This window comes from Callithrix jacchus, chromosome 11, assembly GCF_049354715.1.
Source record: "Callithrix jacchus isolate 240 chromosome 11, calJac240_pri, whole genome shotgun sequence".
Classification (NCBI taxonomy): domain Eukaryota; kingdom Metazoa; phylum Chordata; class Mammalia; order Primates; family Cebidae; genus Callithrix; species Callithrix jacchus.
Window position 1 is genome coordinate 125904380 of NC_133512.1, and position 15881 is coordinate 125920260.

The 15881-nt window shown below is 35.5% G+C and overlaps 1 protein-coding gene and 1 non-coding gene across 9 annotated transcripts in view; one reads left to right on the top strand and one right to left on the bottom strand.

The window, feature by feature from the left end:
- The window catches only part of CPED1 (cadherin like and PC-esterase domain containing 1), a 316126-nt gene that overhangs the window by 95608 nt on the left and 204637 nt on the right, over window positions 1–15881 (bottom strand). The window lies entirely within an intron of this gene.
- On the top strand, window positions 5344–5449 carry LOC118143931 (U6 spliceosomal RNA). Its single transcript, XR_004728416.1, has one exon. It is a non-coding gene; the product is annotated as a U6 spliceosomal RNA (small nuclear RNA).

Consider the following 15881-nt stretch of genomic DNA (forward strand, 5'->3'; position numbering starts at 1 on the left):
CACCACTCCAGGCTAGTTCTTGTATTTTTAGTAGAGGTTGGGTTTCGCCATGTTGACCAGACTGATATTGATAAATAATATATTTCTGTAAACTTTGTCTTTCCTGGAGTGTCTTGGTAGAAGAGTGGATTTTCTAGAGTTTGTTCCCCAAGCTCTGGTTCTTGACCTACCCATCTGATGCGGACTTCCTCCTACCTTGTATCTCAGATCTGATTTTCTCAAAAACCTACATTTGCAAACAGACTCCCAGGACCCCTGCATTTTGCCTTTTTCTGACTTTCAGATTCCTACATCACTTATTTGAGGCTTAAATCACTGGGCCCAAGAGATGCTCCGTGAAAAAACAGTTTCATGACCAATTAAGAATAGGAAGTGTATACACAATCTCCTCCTGGAAATCCACAGTCTGCATTGACACACCTGATGCTTTCACCAGCAGAGAGGCCGAAGAAAATTTCTTTAACCCAGAATTTTCATGATCTTATATCCTTGCCCACCACTTTTTGCACAATACCTTATAAGAAAAGAAATGTTTCTTAGGTCATGCTCTTGGAAACATTGCCCTAATTGATTCATTAAATAATGAATATGATAATGTTATGAAAATCTTACATGTATGCACCTTTATCATCACATGAAACCTTTTATACCAGCTGGCTTTTAAAGTACCTAGAATTGTGCTGCCCGATGTGGTAGTAATGAGCCCTGTGTGACCACTGAGCGCTTAAAACACAGCTAGTCTCAGGTGAGATGTACTGTAAGGGGAAAACACACCAGATGCAGAAGACAATATAAAAAAGAATGTGAAATGTCTCACTAGTAATTTTTATATTGATTATATATTGAAACATAATATTTTAGGTACAATAATATATTATTTAAATTAACTTCAACTCTTTCTTTTTACTTTTTAAAAAAATGTGGCTACTAGAAAATTTAAAATTACGTATGTGGTTCACATTGTCTTTCCACTGGCTGACAATGCCTTAGAAAATAGAAATACTTTTCTATATTTGTATTTTTCTACAGCACACAGAAAGACCATATACCCAATGAAAATATTTAAAATATTTAAACATTGTTGACTGAATATTATGGTTGGGAAAGCCAGTGAGTTGCGTCTTATTCTCCAAGGTGTTCACACTCTTACTCATGATCATACCTCATATGTGAGCTGTCCCTATGGTCCCTTCACTACGTCAGCCTATAAATCATAGAGAACCACACCTAGTAATGCTGTGCTTCTACAGATGTTCTAAGACCCCTTGTTATATTCTTCTTAGCTCTCCAATTACAAAGGCTAATGTATATTTGTAATGCCCATTTCAAAGCCATCACTCCGATGTCACTTCTGTGAATAACCACAGAGTTATTCCCTGGTGTTGAATCTAATTTGCTAAAGGCATCATCACTGTTTCTCATAACCTAAAATACCACTCTGGTGGGCAGCAAAAAAAAGCAGAAGTTAAAATCCCTACTATTATCACATTTGCTTCAGAGGAATCTTCCCAGACGTGAAGGTCCATGTAACAGGCTCAGAAATAACTGATAGAGACAGTGCATTTAATTACTGACAGGAATGAAACTTAAGAGAAAATCACATGCTTTGGTAAGTCATGCCATATCAGTGAAATCATTATGCCAGCACGTGGTATCTTATAATCAACTGAATCTACAGCTACATGAAGGGCTTTGAGTTAGCTGTGTTTCACATGAGCTGCAGAGAAGGCTCTGGCGCAATGAATTTCAGAGAGTAGTGAGAAGACAACCCTGAGGGCAGCTGATATGAAAGTTGCAGTGAGAAGAAAATAAGCAGGATTGGGCAGCACTCTATAAAGCATGAGTCAGGGTAAAAGAAAAAATAGGAAACAACGCCATGGCAAATAAACTGCAGATGCTTCCAATTAGGCAAAAGTGTGCTTGCTCCACTCACACTTGTCATCTGAGGAAAACTGCAATGAAAATGGATCTGATTTACTCGTCTTTCACGCAGAAGCATAGCATGTGCACAGGAAACCATACCAAATGTAACTATCAAGAATGAGCTTTCATCTAAGAAGCTATAAAAAGGCATCAAGAAAGATGTGTGCTTGTGACACTAAGAAGTCGTATTTGAATAATAAAGCCTTCTCATTTTGTCAGTTTGGTTCAATAGCATTTTCTGAGACTGTCTAGTTTATAAATGCCAAGATATAAGGCACTGAGTGACTTTTTTCCTAAACAATGAACTCTGCTGACACCACCTTGTCTTTTGCATAACTGCTACCCCAACACAATTTTCTGACTTTTTATCGTAATCTTATTCTAAACACGTGTCAGTTGTTCTCTACTGCAATCTAACCACATATTGTTATTAAATATAAACTCTGAAACACATTTCTGAACATATCTCCTTAATATTAATAAAAATAAATGATTCACCATTGTCATTAAACAAAAGCCACACTTCCTAGGCTGACCCTTAGGTTTACATTTTGGTTTAATCTACTAGCTTGGCCTTACCATCCATAATCAACTTTGTGTACTCCATAGATTAGGTAATTAAGACAGCTTCCTTTGCTACTCTTGTGCTGCCAGGTTCAGCTTCCATCTCTGCACATCCAGCTCCTACTCCAAGTTCATGGTTCAAGTCAGTTCCACAGCTCTCCCAGTAGCTAGAACTCTGTAACCGCTGCCCTCAGCATTTTTCTAAGAATGCTTAGAAAATGTGTTACCACTATTAACACATATGCACACACACGCATAACACACCCATATATACACACTCAGCTGTAGCAGTTATTCTGCCTGAATCAAATCCTAGCTTTGCCAATTACTGGCTGTTTAACATGGGGCATTACTTAACTTCTCTGTGCCTTAGTTTCCTCAAGTATGAAAAGAAGGATAATCATAGGACTTACTTCAAAGGGTTGTTGCGGGAATAAATGAGTTTCTGTACAGTGCTGAGAACAGTGCTTGATGTATAGTTTGCCCTTTGTAAGTAACTCGGTGTTATCCATAGCAGCAGTCACAGTAAAGGTATTAGAGTTACTGTTATTATTTTTGTATTCCTGGCAGTACTTTCATGTGATGTCATGTATTTCTTATGATCAAAAAACATTTATAGAGTAAAGCAGTAAGTAAATGAGCATAACGTAATAAATTTTAAAATAAGAGTAATGCTCTAATTTGCTATTACTTTTAAAACCTGCTTTAGGAATGCTCTCTTAATAGTACCAGGACTTATCGGGTACTCTCTAGAAAGAAACACATTTCTTTTCAGGAAGAACTAAAATAAAAATAAAGCTCTACTAACTGGAAACTTGTGGATTAGCTACTTTTGAAAAGTGCATGATTTTAGTGTGCACTTCTGGAGAAGTGAACACTTATCAACATTTATATTTGATATCCTTAACTTCAACAAATGTACACAAAATGAAAATTGAGTTCAGTCTAGTATAACAGTAATGACAACCAAATGGAGTTTTTAAACTTTCCCGATTGACTTTATGCCCCTTATTTCATTAAAGTTCTTTTGCTCTAATGAGCTAGACTTATGGGAAAAGGTTTAAAAATAAAGCTGACAGAAAAAAAAAAAAAGAAAATTAAGTGTGATCTAAAAGTCAGCCTCATCTATTCTCTATCAGTGTACAGTAGCACGGGGAACTGAAGAAACACGCTTCAGCCTTTGAAAATCAATGTGCATTTCATAGAGAGCTGCTGCCTTTCAGTCATAGCATTTTTCCCTGCTGTCTTATAACTATGTCCTGCATTAAATTTTACGTGGCCCCAGACTCCTATTTAATTCTCACAGCTGGGAGACAGGACTAAGTCCAGCCAAATCTGTTTTCCTAGAGTGCCTACAAATCTCCCCTTTAATAATTTATTTTCTCTACTATAATGGTCTCTAACTAAGCTCTAATAGATTTCATCACACGGTTGCTGCTTTAATCAGAGAAGAGAGTTTTATGGGTTTATTAATCATGCCCTTTTCAAAAGCTGCTGATTAAGCATTTGCCCGATGGTAGTGAGCAGTCAGAAGGCATCATCGAGGCTGTGTGCTCACTGAGTAGCAGCCTGCAGGTAGCTTTCTCACAGGGCTCACAGCAGATGGCATACAGCTAGTGCCAACCAAGCAGACTGAAGTTTCAACTGCCCGCCCCGCCGCCCCAGCTCCTAGCAACAGATGGTTCTCACACATTTTCTCCCCACCATTTTATTCACCAGGACTATTCCAGCAGCCAATAGCAAGATTCTTTCCTGCTCCCCACATCCCAAAGCAGCTAAATTATTTCTGAAAACTGAATGACATGCTTGGCAAAAGAATGTATTCCTCCGTGAGGCGCTACTTACAACAAGGTTTACTTTGGCCTACTCAGGCAGCAGACCCACTAAACACCATCTCCCCCGCCTCCCTGCCTTCTAGGAAAGCGGCAACCTAAGCCACATAGTCCCTTTATGTGTTATAGTCAAGGCACCAAATAACAGCCAAACAATACAACGAGACTTCCTGGATTCAAGAGAACCCTTATTTCTCCAAGGCCAATTTACAGGGCACTCATAGGAACACACATTCAGACCAAACACCAACCAAGCTTGAGGCTGTTAGAAGACAAGACACCAGGAATAAGTAGCAAGTGCTGTTTTTGAAAGAAAAATAAACTCATATTTATTGAATTTTTTTACACTGAAGATAATTGTTTATCAAAATGCATAGCTATCTTGAAGTTCTTCACATGTCTTAGATATGAGTGCAAATTTCCCGATTCCCTTATTACCAAGTAGAGAAGACTGAAAAGATCCCTGGGTGAATTTAGTAATGATTGGTCCATAACTTGTCTAAACTTTTCTACATTTGGTTTCTGAGCAAATATTGAAAGCAGTATTTCATATTCTCAACCTGGCCTAAGTGTGTTACATGTACTTCTTTGACTTAAAACTATCAGATTTCTAAAATTAAATTTTTGCTGGAATTATTAACATTATCTATGTTGATGTAACTGTAATTAATCACTAGAAAATGAGCAATTCTTTGTTTCAGTATGTGTTTTCATATAATGAAAGGTGATTAAAAACTATAGTAATCAAACTATGGAAAGAATAAAGCAAAAATATTTTTAAATTATCTTATGCTTCTTCAAAATTAAGTTGTTAACCACACAAAGATTTCCTGGGTCAATATTGTAGATATCTGTGTAGATATTTCATCATGTCTGTGAAGGTCTGGGGTCTTACATGTTTCTATTTGAATCTCCTATTTTGAAAGAACTAATAGACAAATCAACCAAAACAGGAGACTTTAGTATGGTAGTTTATACATTGTAGTACACTAAGCAAGGGAAAACATAATATTAAAAACTAATAGTGCTCACTTCGCCAACACATATTCTAAAATTGAAATGATACAGAGAAGACTAACCTGGCCCCTGTGTCAGGATGACATGCAAATTCATGAGCATTCCATATTTTTAAAACAGAAAATTTAGCCTGGCATGTGGCAGAACAAGCCTGTAGTCCCAGCTACTCAGGAGGCTGAGGCAGGAGGATCACCTGAACCTGGAAGGCTGAGGCTGCAGTGAATGGTGAAAGAGCCACTGCACTCCAGCCTGGGTGAGGGAGTGAGACCCTGTCTCAAAACAGAACAACAAAAAACAAACAACTAATGAAAGAAAGGGTTGTTTTTAAAAACAGATCATTTTAGTTCTCTCTAATGAATTTGTAAAAATTAAAAATTTCTTTTATGAGATGTTAGAAAGTCCCAATGCACACATTTGATTCCTATCCTTCACACCCTATAATGTTTTTAAATAAGCAATGAGACATACCGCATTTAAAAGCTTGGCATATTTAACAGAAAAATAAAACCCCAAACCGTGTCTAGCTGGTAATTGAAATAATCATCAGTTACAGTTTTGATATGTGGAGACCATATATGATCTACTTCAATTGCCTGGAAAAATGGTAAAATAAATCTATAGTTTGGTCCATGTTAATTAAAGTATATTTAATCAGTATTATCCAGGTAGTGCCATGAACACTATTTACTACTATCATTTAAAAATATGTAATAGGCCCAGTGTGGTGTCATGCCAGTAATCCCAGCACTTTGGAAGACCAAGGCAGGAGGATCACTTGAGGTCAGGAGTTTGAAACCAGCTTGGCCAATACGGTGAAACCCTGTCTCTACTAAAAAAGAATACAAAAATTAGCTGCACATGGTGGGAGAAACTTGTAGTCCCAGCTACTTGGGAGGCTGAGGCAGAATTACTTGAACCTGGGAGGCAGAGGTTGCAGTGAGGCGAGATGGTACCACTGCACTCTAGCCTGGGTGACAGAGCAAGATTCCATCTCAAAAAAAAAAAAGTTTATATATATATAAAAAACGATATATATATAGTTTGTTTTACATATATATATAGACAAAGACAAAAGACGAACTCTGTGTGTGTGTATGTATATATATATATATATATATATAGAGAGAGAGAGAGAGAGAGAGAGTCAGCACTCACTCATCCATGTTAATAGAGGCCAAGACTGTACAGATAAATCAAGTCCACAGATGTTAATTTCTAACTCTTACTTGGTTATATACATATAAGAAAATACTTCTGATTTATCTCTGAGGTTTTTTGTCAGGCATGTCTTAATCTTGCACCTGAGTTTTACAAGAGATAAGAAGTAGAAATTTAACATAAATCAAAATTAGGTTTAAACCTTAATTACCACTAACCCTGGGCAAGTTGCTAGCCTTTTAAAACTTAAGTTCCTCCTCTGTAGAGTTGACAACACTTACATAGTGGGATTGTTGAAAGGCTATGCACATACTAACACATAGTAGGTGCTCATAAATGGGAACTTCTCTCTATTTTCCAACTTTTCCTCTGCCCTGAGTCTCCTTCCCTTCATTTGCTTCTGACTTACTCTTTAGAATTTTGGAGCATACCATGCCATTGCTGACATTTTCAGATGATCGATCTATGAGAAGAAGCAATTAAAGAAGAAATTAAATTAATGTAATTTTGATTTTATTAGTTGAAGTGACCCAATAGGAACTTTGACACAAAAGCAAGAAAAGCTTTCATAATTACCAACAAACCTAAAAGGTATTAGGGTACTAATGGTTTATTTTTTCAGCTAAAGTAACCCAGATTGTTCACATTTTCCATCATTTAGCTTGGTATCTTTAATAAATGTTGGCCAGTCTAATAGTGCTCACATTTCACTTTTGGTTTCTCCTCTTTTAATTTTTTCATCAAACATTTGTTCATATGCATTGTAAAAACAAACAGAAATTAACCATAGCAATGGCTAAAATACAAACCGCAAATTTGACTGAGTCAGCAGAGGTTTTTTTGGGTAACCCCAAAATTCCATGTCTCTGTGTATTTCAGTCCCTTTGTCAACTTATTACATGATAAATGAAACACATCAGAAGAACAGAGTAAAAATTAATCCATCTTAAGAGTTCTATATGCTCTTGGTCAGATCTCTGATCCAAAAGGAAACCTGATCTAGGTTTTGAAAGCACTTTGGTGTCCCAGAATGATTTTACTTGATCAAGTTCCCAGAAAATACACAGCTCAGCCTGACAACAAATTGTCAGAAAGTCAGTGGGGAAGTGCTCTGCTTCTCCTCAATGGAAAACATAAAAATCCTACCTATTTTGTTTATTTTAAATTTTTTATCTGAGTGTTTTCTTTGTCATCAGGCCTGGATATTTATTATTTATTTTATAGCGTGTGCTTTGTATTGAAATACAGAAATCAATAAGAGGTAGTTTACCCTGAAAAATTTCTGTAACCTTCATTCTTTGTCTATTCCCTTGACTCCTAAATAACTCTTGGTCTGCTTTACCCCTCAAAGCCTGACCTGTAGTGATTCAAGTTTGAATGTAATGTACCAAACATTTTATTCACCATAATAAGCTATGTGTTGGGTACAAAGAATAACAAGGTTAGTTAGCTCTGGTACTCGAGGGATGTCCTGCTTGATTCTAGAAAGCACAGACACAAAGCAGCATGTACACCTCATGTATATCATCCATCTTATACATTGTATATTTCTTCCAAAATATTTGAAACCAGAAGTGTTTTGGACTTCAGATGTTTTTAGATTTTGAGATATTTGCAGTAACTATTTACCGGTTGAGCAGCTCTAATCCAAGAATCTGAAATCCAAAGGCTCCAATGAGCATTATTTTGAATCTCACATCAGAACTGAAAAAGTTTTGAATTTTGGAGCAGTTCATATTTTGGATTTTCAGATTAGGGATAGTCAAATTGTATATGCATACATACCTTGTAGGAAAGGATGAGGGAAAACGGTGGAAGAATAAGATGACAGAAGAAAGAGCCAATCATATTTAGGAAATGGCCAGTGGACATGCTTCTGGGTCTCTAATTTACTCATAATGCCAGAAATGGGATCACTGCACAAGATATTTTCAATGTATTTGTAAGGTCTACTTATTGTCAAGAAAGTGTTTTGGTTTGCTGACATCTAGACAAGAGATCAAACAACACTCTGACTAAAATAAAATATTGATTGTGGACCTGACTGTAGGGCCAGTTTGTTGGTAAGCCAGGGAAATGATGTTGAAGGAAAGTTCAAAAACTGAATTGTTTAAATAATAGCATTTCCTTTTTTTCTTCCTACCATCTTTCTTAATTTCTGTGATGAGCTCACCAATTAAAAATAAATTTTGATCAAGGTCTGAAACTGATATACCTCTCAGAGTTTTGGACCCAAAACTATGAAAAAAAAAAAAAAAAAGCCAGAGAGGCATGCAACCATTAACTACCCAAATTTGAGTGAATTAGAACTTTTCTGTTTTGCCATACTAGTTCCAAAGCCACAGGCATTCCACCACCCCAAAAGGATCTGGAGAACTGATGGAGAGAATAAAAAATGAACAAAGATTGTACATAGTTGTGCTGTTGCATTCTTATTTCAACAGCCATAGAAAGAGCACCAAGTTTCAATTCAAAGGTCTCCCTTGCAAAAATAACATCCATCTCCTCAGCCTTCCTTGTACTGGTCCTTCAAAATCATCTCAGATGTCACCTCCTCCAAGAAGTCTTCTCTAACAGGCTTACATGGCAGACTTCAGGGTGTAGGCTTATGGTATCCTTTGCTCATCAGGGCATGAATTTCCCTATAAATCTGCAAACTATTTGTTAAACTCTAAAAACGCTGTATTTTTCTATGCTTGGTGTTTTTAGAAGATTTTGGATTGCCGTTAATATTCTAAAAGGTGGCAAAAAGCATGAATCCAATAGTTCTTTTACTTTATTCCCCAAATATCTATTCTCCGAGATTTTGAAATATTTTCCTCATTCCATTAATTCTCTATTTTGCTATAACCACATGGCCCTTACCTCCAAGTAACTTGACATTTAGAGGCTAAAGGAACAATACTATAACAGCCAAGACTGGCCAGACAGGCTTTAAAACTCAGCACTGACTCTGGGAAGGGGAAAATCTGATTTGTATGTGTTTGACTTTTGTAAACTAATTTGTAACTTAACTTAGATGACTTCACTAAGATTTAATAAAATCCTGTCATCACATTCAGGCTTCAGACTTTATATGTTTGCTAAATGCGGTAGAATAATCCAGAGCTGGTTTTATCTCTTCAGAGTTTGAGAGACTGTATTATTTGAAAGAGAAGTTTTTGATGGTTAAAAAAGGATACATGTTTCTCTGACACTGGAAAATAAAAGTGGAGAAAATTATAGTATTTTCCTAAAGAGTATCTAATTACTCATTTTCTAGTTCTCCTGAGTCTAGGAAACTTTCTAATTTTTCTAAAGTTATAATTGAAATTATTTCCTGAAATTAATATTTGGGATTAGAAGAAGCTTAGTATCTGGAACACACAGATCTGAAAGTGAGAAAATCTTGGTCTTATCCAACTTAAAATACTCAGACATATCTTTTTAAAAACTAAATCGATGCCATGATTGTTCTCAAAATGATGCTATAACTGTTCTCAAAATCACCCAATCCCTCCAACCCCCATCCAATAAAATCTGGTCTTTGGCCTAGTCTGCCAGGTGTTCCATGATCTGTCTCCACTGCCCAACCTCTCTGCATCCATCTCATTGTTTTTTTCTCTACTCTCTATCTCAATATTTGCCAGAGTTAATGCCGCCTCTACTGATTGTTTCTTAAATCAGCAGCATGTGCCCACCGCAGAGCTTTTGCACTGATTGTTCTTCTGCTTGGGATATACCTGGACCAGATATCTGAAAGGCTTCTCCTCTCCCTTCATTCCAGTCTGCACAAATGCCACCTCAATCAGATGAGTTTTTCTCACCAGTATTACAATAGTGCCCCTTCCCATTCTCTTTTTTGTTGTTTGATTTTTTATAGCACTTATTATTATGTAACATATGTATATTTATTTGTTAAAATTATTTGACTGTCTCTTCAGCCCAAATGTAAATTTCACAAAAGCAGAGGTTTTTTTGTCTCTTTTTGTTTGCTGCCTAGTTCTCTTTCGCTGTTGTTGCCTGGTGTCTATAATAGTACCTGATGCTCATAGGCACTCAGTAATTACTTGTTGCAAGTATTTATATCCATGGAATTAATAAATATATCTTTGTATCTATTTCCTAAGTGGATATAGAGTTAAGATAATAAAGTAGGCAATAAATACAAATTATATTTAAAAAAACTCATAAGAAAGTAGAATACAAGTATGGCTAGAAACACTGTCATTTCTTTTCCAAAATTCATGTGTTGACTTTAAAAAATCATCTATGGGTAAAATTTTTATTTTTTATAAATTGAGAGGCATCATAGTTAAATTAATTTTTCTAACAAATCTTCTGATATGCTTTGGCTCTGTGTCCCCACTCAAATCTCATATTGAATTGTAATACCCAATATTGAGGGAGGGACCTGGTGGGAGGGGACTATATCATGAGGGTGGATTTCCCCCTTTCTGTTCTCATGATAGTGGGTTCTCATGAGACCTGTTGTGTGGCACTTCCCCCTTTACTCTTTCTCTCTCCTGCTGCCATGTGAAGATGTGCTTGCTTCCCCTTCTCCTTCTGCCATGATTGTAAGTTTTCTGTACAGCCTGCAGAACTCTACAGCCATGTTTCCTGTTCAGCCTGCAGAACTGAAGAAAGTAAACCTATTTCTTCATAGATTACCCAGTTTCAGGTAGTTCTTTATAGCAGTGTGAGAATGGATCAATACACTTTCATTGATTTTACAGGACTTTTTCATACAGGCTTCAAAATATCCTTCATCTTCATAAATGAAGAAAGCTATCTTGGAGCAAGGAAGAGGTTGGAAGTAAAGGTAGAACGGAACACTATTATGTGATAATATGACTGCAGGACTCAGAGATGCCTAGATCCTGCTATAAGACATAGTCACTACTCTGTTAGCAGCTCCTGACAAAATCAGACAAGGCATGATGACAAATGGGAAGCAAGATTACCGTTGCCCAGGCTTGTGTCTTTGCCTCAGCCTTCTTTAGTAATAAACCTGGCAGTCACATACTCATGTACAAGGAGTATTACTTCCCTTACCCAAGCTCAAATCCTAGTCTTTTCTTCTCTTTACACCTTCTTGCTAATGATATAATAGTGTATCTGAGCCTCAATCACACTGGAGATTAGAAGAATTTTTCTATCCTCATCTTAACTCTGTTTCTCGGCTACATTCCCGTGTTTTACCACTGTTCCTATTCCTTCTTGGCTTTCCCATGCCACACTCTCCTCATTTACTTTCTTTGCCATTACCCCTCCATTTAATTTTCCTTTTCTGATACTCCCCTTTCCCAATCTCTAAAAGTTATGGTCCTCAAGGCTCAGTTTTGGGATCTTTTAGTTTTTCTCCTCAAAATCTCTCTCTAGGATGTGTCATTCATTCCCACAAATGTATTTATTTTTAATGCTTTATTTGTAGAAAAGTTCCAACAAAACAAAAATAGATTAAATTTAGATTGACTGACTACTGAGATTGAATTGTACATTTAAAAATAAAGAGTGTAATTTTGCTGTTTGTGATTCAAAGGATAAGTGCTTGAAGGGGTAGACACCCCATTCTCCATCATGTGCTTATTTCACATTGCATGCCTGTATCAAAACATCTCATGTACTCCATATATATATATATATATGTACACAGACACATATATATCTACTATGTACCCATAGAATTTTAAAAAAATAATAAATTTGGCTCGGACATCCATATTCAACAATTATCAGCATATAGTCAATCTTATTTTATCTAAACTTCTACTCCCTGATTTCCTCTCACTGGGTTATTGTAAAGTCATTTCCAGATATTGTAAAAATTTCATCTATAAATGCTTTGATACATATTTCTAAAAGACAAACACTATTTTATGTAACTAAAATACCAATCGAATTTAGAAAAATTAATAATTACTTAATAGAAGCAAATATCCAGTGTTTAAATTACTCTTATTGTTTATCTATGTTTTTAAATAGTTGGTATGTTGGAATATGAGCCTAACAGAATGTAAACATTACATTTATTTAGGTATTACTGTGAACTTCCTCATTGCATCATATCAAAAAGCACATAATGTCTAGTTGCACAGTCTGTAAAATAAAATAAAGTCTATGTTTCCCAACTATATGGCCACATTGTAAAATGGGGTGAGAGGGCACCAGGACCTGAAAAGCCAGCTCATCTTTTTGTTTCTCTAGGTAAGTAGAGATTTTGTAACTCTGGGGTGCAAAACTATACTTTGTTTTGCTTCTCAATTCTTCTGTCATCTGTGCAAGTAATTTTGTCAATTAAATTAACACTGTTCAAAAGACCTAGAGTGTTTACTGTTCTTGAGTGTTTACTGCTCTTGGCTGAACTGCTTGATGCAGACAAGATTACAAATTCAATTTTGTAAGTGATGAGGGTGAGGTGTCTTTAGATGCAATAAACACAAAACCTAATGCTCCTGCCATCACATACAAAGTACACCTAAACTGCCCCCATCTACCTGTCCATCCTCTTCGTATATCATCCTCTCTCTTATTCAACCACACTTGCCGCACTGGTCTTTGTTTTGGTTTTGGTTTTGTTTTCCAAAGTGATAAGCTCTTTCTTGCCACTAACCTTTGAACCAGCAGTTTTTTATACCTAGAATTTTCTTGCCCCAGCCTTTCTCAAAACTGGCTTCCTCTTGGTTGAAATATACACTTCACAGTGAGTTGTTCTCTGATAATCCTACCAACCTACTGGGCTCCTTACCATGGTCCATTATAGCAGCCTCCCCTTTTCATTTACAGTACTTAGTATAATCTGTAATTATTATATTATTTTTGGATGCTTATTTAATGTCTAGATCATAAAATATATTGTAAACTCCACAAAAGCAGGAGAGAAAAATTATGTCTATTTTATTGACCATAATACCCTAGTGGGTACCCACCGTACCCTAGAAAATTGCATCTGGAATGAATGAATGTGTTCCAGAGCTCAGGGGCAGGCCCAGGTTTGGCCAGTTTACAGCTTATGCTGCAAGGAAGCAGGAAGTATCAGAGCAGGCCACACTAACGTGCAGACTCTTTTGAAGCACAATGACCCAGCACAAGATAGGTTTAAATGAATATCCTGGATTTTAACCCTATTGAAAAACTGGGTCAAGAATTTTTATCTCCTCTAGAAAAGACAAAAAAAATTTAACCAACTTGAAACATTGGGTAAGAAATCCAGCTATTGACTGCTTGATGAAACCAGTCCCACTTGATTGCTAAGCATGTAAGATAATTTTAACATAACAATATTTAAAGCAAATTTATGGAATACATAATTTTTTTATTTATTAGGGTCTCAAAAAGACTTTCTTCAACAAACTGGCAGCTATCTATAGCATGGGATATTTGATTTTGATAATTTTGGTAGATGTGTGCATAATGTCCTTTATGTTAGGAATCTTGTAAAGAATCTGTATTATGCTGGTGTTCAGCTTTCTAGGCACCAGGAAATTTAAAAATTGTATTGGCCTAGGGACAGAATTTTCATAGGTACATAAAATATCAGGAATTTCAAATAGGGCTATGAGGATTCATTTTATAATAATAGATATTAGCACTATCAGGACTCATTTTATAGTAACAGATAAGTGCTAGTGTCACATACACAACATTCAAATATTATTTAACAAATTTTTAAATTTATAGAGAAAGCAGCTAACTATAAATTCTCATGCATACAATGTTTAGGTAATTTGCAAGTACTGAAGTAAAATTTGAAACAGATTTTACCAAAGACAGAAGGAATAAAGGGCTGTGACAAAAGTATGGACAAGATTTGCAAATTTGTCACTCTATCTTCTCAAAAGTGTAAGTAACAAGGTCTTAGATATAGAATAATTTTGGGAAGAGAAGCAAATTAGAGAAGATAAAACTAAATACCTTTTTTTCTTAGTCTATTTTTTAATGACTTTATGGAAGAATGACCAGTAGAAAATAATTATAATTATTATAATAATATTGCATCCAGTTTATTAAATGTAACTCTCAATAATTTAATACATTAACATATATGACTAATTAGTTGTTTGCAAAACATTTGAAATGCCCCGTGTCAGATTACTACCTGACCACTGAAATTTTCCCAGCATATTGCTTTCTTTCTTCTCACTGGAATGAGACTTACGGATTGTTTAAGCATCAAATCTCAGTTAGCAGCAGCATGCCGTGGATCTAAAAATCCGTTAGGAAACTGATAATTGGACTCATAAGTGCAGTAGCAATTCATTCCTACAAACCGCCAGTAGATGCAAAATTTGCCAACATTCACCAAGTGTAGTTGCTTGCTGAGTTTTGCACTCTCGAATTATACTGCTTTGTAGAGATTTGGAATAGGGTAGAAAGTAGTCTTGTCAAACGTTATCTTTCTCCATCCACTTACTACTAAAACCTCCAGAATTACTTATTGATTCCACAGCTTAAAACTGTGTCCTTAATTATTACTAATAAAACAACAATTTCTATACTCTTAGTCCTTATAAGTATCAAGCTTTGTATATTGTGCATTTATTTATCCTATCTCCTGTGATTTAATAGAGATTTTAGAATTGAAATTTAAACGTGTTTTGGGTAAAAATAGATACTTTAAAATTATTCTACAATGAATTTTTTTCTATGCTATTTGTCACAGCCATTTTTGAAATATATAGGTATATTTACTAAAGGGTACTCTAGTAAATATACCTATATATTTATGGATATATATAAAGTAAATATATATATTATAATTTATGGATATATATAAAGTAAATATACCTATATATTTATGGATATTTATATATATATAAAGAGTCCATTTACTCTTTAGTAAATATACCTATATATTTATGGATATATAAGAAACAGTGAACTGTTTCTTGCATCTTTTGCCATCTTTGTATAGAGATACATCATTTGTTATAATCTCAGTCTAGTGAACATTTGTATTTGTCTATACCACTTAAAAATTTCCAGGAACCATGACTGTTGTTCTTCATACACAGAATGGATGCTGTTGACCTAGAGAACTTGATTCTGCTTTGGGTCTCAGGAGTGGTGACAGGGTAGTACTGAGCCATACTTCTGCTTGCTCCCATTGTGAGATCATTTATGATAAACAACGTTCATTTCTAAAAGGTTTTGATGCAAGAGTGTGTGTGATTTTAACCACAGAAAAGAGTGAGGTTAGTCTCTTCATAAAGAAATCTCTGTGTCTGCTTCTCTCTTCACTTAACCATAGGAATTAAATTGTTCCAGACATAACAACAACTATTTTTATGCTTTCAAGTACATACTTAATCCAATATGGCATATTGTTCTCTTCTCTAGATTTGGTAAAGTTTACCTTGTTAAAGAAACTTAGCTGTTTAAAGAGCAAAAGTAACCTATTTATTCTAC